We start from the raw sequence: 6,266 nt of genomic DNA, 5'->3' as shown, positions 1-6,266 counted from the left end.
CATAATATTTTGGTATACGTTTTACCGACCAATTTGTGTGAATTCTTAACTTCGATTGATGGTACAGGTTGAGAACAGTTTCATATTACGTGCGCGTAAAGGCGCTACATGTATTGTTCTGCTACTTTTCATTGATAGGAATGTTCGTCCATAAAAATGCTAAATTTATTTTTCCTTAAAATTATTTTAATATGAGAGCATCACAATTCCCACAATCTTTTAATTTTCAACGTTAAATACATCATTTGAGTTATAAATTGAATTTTTCTATCAAAGTATAAACTCGAAATTATATACAATCAAAAAACAATATTACTATTAAGATTATTATTTAATATTATATATTATGTATTTTCTGTATAAATGATTGACGTAATAAATGATATTCGTATTTTTTAAACGTTACAATTTATAAATCTAGATTCTTAAATATTGTAGAGTCAACATCAATGAAAACTACATAAATTTATACAAAAATCTTATATTATTCAGGAAGTTTATCTACTAAATTTTACGAGACTGTTATTCATATACAATTCTTCATGTTATTATTTGGAGATGTTTTAACTTACCAAACAACTTTGAGTTATAAACAAAAGCACGAAGAAATGTAACTTTCATTGCAATTATTTTTGTTTTATAGCAAACTATCGTATTGATAGAAGTTTTATTGCAGTTGTTTTTATTATAATCAAAATTGAATTATGATAACTATCTCTTCTTCCACATTTTTCCACATACGAATATATTATATACATATAATTATTACTTTCTTAATAAACATATGTTATTATTATTTTTTTTAAATTGGTTTATAAACATATCGCATATATGGATTGTTTAAGAAATTTATATTCACATTATATATACGTATATATATATATATATATTTATTCACTTAGTACAATATAATCATAAAATATAATATAATATCGTGAAAAATTTGTGTGCACATTTATATATAAATCGAGAATTGTGATTTACATTTTTGCAATAAGAATTAAATTCTTAAATTAAATCTTATATTATATAATTTTATATTATACAATCTTAAATTAAATATATTTTATCCCCCATAATTTTTTTTTTTAAACAACACGTATTTTTGAGCGAGATTTTCTTGCAATTTTTCTTCACAGTTACAAATCTAAGGTTTAGATATTTTTCGATAGCTTCTGTTATGTTGTAGATTTGCGAATGTTATTCACTCTCTTGCCTCTAATTTTCGTACGAATAAAATGCTTCAGTGTTTGAATATTTCGCAGTCCAATACAATTTACATCCGCTAGACGATGTCGCTGGAATTCGTCGCGAGAATTTCCCGACATGGTTTCGTCTGGAAGGACTGAGTTTATATCGGAATCAATGCAGTCTCGTTCGATCATGTCTGACATTCCTTGCATGCCTTATCGTTCGAATACGTAAATCCGTTATTTTATGCCTATTGGGCTTTATTTTCACAATAGGTACGATTAAATTCACAATTAAAATTTTTGTTCTTAATGTGCCAAGAGAGTTGGAAAAGAAACTTCACTTCTCGAATATGACTGGGATGAAACTTTCAAATCGCCGGGGTACATATCCGTAAACGAGCGAAAGCATTTACAGTAATAAGATCTCGAGTTAATTAGAAAACGTTGCATATATTTTTTGTGATAAGAAAGCAATTATATTTTTAGAATGAATTTTTTTATCTATTAATTCACAAAATCAAGATAATATCAGTTCAAGTAAAACGACAGAGCTGTCATTCGCGTTATCCAATCTTATAACGTGCATTGTTGGCACAAATGACGCAACCAAAGAATATGATCATCGTTAGGGGATGGCGATTGTTTTATTATATTGTACCATCCCTTACGCAAGATGCGTTAGAGTTAGGAGTATATCGGGGTGATCCAACAATGGCAGTGCTCATCCTTTCGGTAGATCGAGAACGTCGCATTCATCGCACTGTCTGCATCGACGCCGTATTTTCACCTTAAATTGCAGACGACAGCGAGGTTCTTTATTACGGTGAAAGAGAGCGGGATTGTCAGCTGCGAATAAATATATAAAGAGACGTAGGACCTTTGGCGTCCCGCGCTGAAAAACTCACGTTCGATTACGAGCGACATCACGAGCCCTTCTCGTCGTAGAACAACGAAAGGATTTGACAATCGTTTTGTCCTTCCCTTTTTTTTTTCGCTTTACCCTTCCCATTTCTCTCGCGCCTCCTTCCCGCGTCCACGATTCATTTATCTTCTTTTGGGGAACGTACTGCAACGGGGGTGAGAGAGACTAAGCCTGTAAATCCATTTAGTGCGGTCGTCAGGAAATAAAGAAATTCGACTGTCTCTATTTCCATGCTAAACAGTTAGGCGCGCCGTACAAATATATTCGCAACAACTTTTATACTGTGGCTACGTCTTCAAGCTATACTCTCTCTCTCTCTCTCTCTTTTTTTTCTCTTTTTTTTTCGTATCTTTTTATATTATTTGAAGTATTAGGTTTAAGCTGCACAGTCTTGTGAATATACATATCTACACAAAAAGAAATCTTTTTAAAAAGATTATATCTATCTATCTATATTCGAAAAATTATATTTTATTAATGTAAATATTAATCTATAAAGATGAGTGCTTAACAAATAAGAGGGCGCATTTAAAAAGAATTCTTTGCAAAATTTTCCTGAAAAAAATTCGTTAATGAATAAATTAATTTAACTTTGTTATCCGCATTGAATATTGTTTCATAATGAAATGTATAAATAATTTTTTCTTTCACCTATACTTAAATTAAAAAAGATAAATATATATTATATAATTAGATCTAGTTACACACATACATATACGTACACACATATATATATATATATATATATATATATGCAATTACAAAATAATATAATCGAAAAATATATATTTTTGCGATCTGGATAGGGATATTCTCCCCGATATTGTGTTATCGAATACCGTTATTTGCAAAATACAAACGCACGCGCGGATGCAATTCGCGGAGATTCTTTAATCTCGCCGCCTGATTCGACGCGTATCTGTGATGGCCGTTTGCGCAGATATAACAGTCGTATATCGAATTTGGTTTCACGCGTTTTAGCGTTTAAATTGCGGGATCGACGTCTGCCTTTGATAATCGCGGGTTAAACGGGGACGCGTATGTATCTATGCGCGAGAAATAGCGTATGCAAATTCACACGTCATGAAAAGATAAATTTATTAATATATATATATATATATATATATATATATATATATATATATATATTGTACATATATGTGTGTGCGTGCTTTCGAAAAGTCTTAAAAAAAATTTGACAATTAAAAAATAATGTTTTCCGAATATTTTTATCAGGTGCTAGATTGAGTTTTTATTATACTGCAAAATTAACAAGAAACTTTTTATTTTAATCTCTCCGAATCTATTTGAATACTTTCATAATACTTTTTCATGTAATTTTTAAAAGCGCAATATAATTCTTTAGAAAACTTTCGAGAAAAAGATGTAATCATAAGAAACTTTACAAAATTTCCTCTGGAGAATTGAAAAATTGCCAGAACTTTTTCGCAATCTTTTTTGTGAAATGCGTTTGGGTGCTATTACATGCGATCTATGCGAATCCAAAACATGCGAGCAACAAATTCTTTTAGATAATTTATATAATATAAGAGCGCGTCGTATAGGGTCCGCGGCGACAAAGTATCGATTTTTAATACTTTAAGACGAGCAACAAATTCAGTTTCTTATATATTTCGATAGTACATCGTCCACAGATTATTTTAGTACCAAATACATGCGAGCGATACATTTTTTTATTTACTTTTACTTCGCGCAAGTGAATGGTACGGCGCGGCGAGACTGAGTATATAGTGGTATTAATTAAATAATATACTTTTTTAAAAATATTTTTATGTTATTTTAGAGCAACAAAATAGCAACAAATAATACGTCTCGATAATCGCGCTTGTGTGAAGAGCGTTACGGAAAATTTAGGCTGGACGGATAGGTGGGGGGAGGGGAGGGGAATGTCGTCGAATATCTCTTCCAAGAACAGGAGCGAGCGAGTTTTTTGCGAGAAAAAAATCGTGCGCCAAAAAACCTTCGCGATACGAACAAGGATAAGATAACGAAGCTCGAGCGATACTTTTGCAATCTCGCGATTATTTTCTGGCGAAATTATACATATAATTGAAGAAGAATCATATATTTTAAAAGAATATTAAAGTATATTGAAATACGAAACGTGTGAAAAACGCGACGCGAAGCTTCACCAATTGTAAAATTTCTCATTTAGCTGTTGGTACTCGTGGTTTCTCGCGGCATTTCAGAGACATTGATTAACGTTGACACGTCACCCTTAATTGGATTTCAGTAACATCCATAGTTTTAAAACTAACCAATCACCAATCAAGAATCGAATGACCGTGATTGGTCAATTTTACAACCATGAATATTATTTATTAAACGTGACGTGTAAAATTAGTCGACTAACTGTCGACTAACCGAACACATTTTTTTTTTCTCTTAAATAAGAATATTTTATTAGGAATGTTCATATGTGGTGTGTGAGCTGCTTTTCAGATATATTCCTCCTTGAATCTTACACATTCTATTCAACGATTATTCTCGTTGTATTATCGTTTCGCCATGAAAATTGATCGAGATTTTGTAATATAAGCTCTCTCTCTCTCTTTCTCTCGAGCCGCGCTTCTTTGTTTATATCTGAATGTTTTCATCCAACTTTTTTGAACGCTTCTGTACCGAGACGTTCGGCGACGCGGTCCTCCCCTCTCCTCACCTATCCGTCCAGCCTAAATTTTCCGTAATCGTGTCAGTCTCTTCACACAAGCGCGAGTCTCAAGACGAATTACGGTCGCGCTCCGTGTTTCTCGCGTCTTTTTATCCGTCGAAAGGGAGATCCGCGTACGAACGAGTGTCGGGGGGGTCTTGTATCGAATAACAGGCGATTATCCGAGTGTAATATATTAACCCGTGTAATCGTGATTAAGGCATCTTTCGATATATATATACTCGCAAACGACAAGATTTTTCCCACGCATCTTTTATCTATCGAAAATGAATTTCGCATCCGAACGAATATTCGAAATATCCGAATCGAGAGTAATTTGTAGTTTTGATATATCGACTTTATAATACGATACAACGATCGATGAATACATTATTTAACATATTTTTAGGCGCTGAAATAATTTACTCGCTGTCGTCTATAATAATATTGCGTTGAAAATATAAGCGCGTCGCGTTCCGCACGTTTCTGCTTCAATATTCTTTAATATTGTTTTCAAATGTAATCCTTTTTTCAGAGTTATATTTACAATTTCATAAATCGAGATCGCAAAAGAGCGTCGCTCGAGCTAGTTTGATTTATCTCGCGCAGGATTTTTCGCGTACGGTTTATTTCTTGGAAGAGACGCGCTCGCTCCTTTTCCTGGAACGGATATTCGACGACGCGTTCCCCCCACCCCATCTACTACTACTACTCAACCTGCCTAAATTTTCCGTAACCGTTACAGTAACCGTCGTATTGCATTAGCGTGCGAGATTGAAATATTCTTTCCGTATTTCTCGCCTTTTTTTATCCATCACAAGTTTATCCCGTGTATAAAGTGGATGTCGTGAGTATCGGGAATGTCGATTAGAATCACGGAAAATCGTCTCCGTCCATTTATTAATACGCGATTATATGCTCTTTCATGTTTATAATCGGCATGGAAATAATTTTACCGCGTCATTGCATATGGCGGATTTTGGACTACGAGTGAAATAGTGATTATGAGAATAGTGATTATGCATGAGTGGACAAATTGATAGACTGTCTCGTCTAAATTTGAAGCGAAGGGAGCAACCGGAAACGGAAGGGATCTCGCGATGACCAGATGCAGAAAGAAGTGAGACATGCAAGGGCGGTGCATCGGTCGGTCAGTAGAATTTATTATTAAACATTTAAAATTGTCAATATAATTTTTAGTTTATGGAAACAATAGTATTGAAAAATCGGGGGGTTTTTTTTTTTTATTAATGATTTATAGCTCATGTATAAATATTTAGAATTATAACTGACCATATTATCTTTGCCTTGATTATTTCTATTATTCGTCATTGATGATTACATTGATGATTTCATAATTATAATCGTTGAGCGCATTAATTTTACTATTTTATTAGCATTCGAAATCATCATTAATACGATTACATTTTATTTAACTCTGATCACTCTGTAATCTTAACATCTTTAACGCGTCATTTTT

This window comes from Polyergus mexicanus, unplaced genomic scaffold (genome assembly GCF_030449975.1).
Source record: "Polyergus mexicanus isolate NDT 795.1 unplaced genomic scaffold, iyPolMexi1.0 SCAF_16, whole genome shotgun sequence".
In the NCBI taxonomy this organism is placed as follows: domain Eukaryota; kingdom Metazoa; phylum Arthropoda; class Insecta; order Hymenoptera; family Formicidae; genus Polyergus; species Polyergus mexicanus.
The sequence above is the reverse complement of the archived record's forward strand: the minus strand, read 5'-3'. Positions refer to the sequence as shown.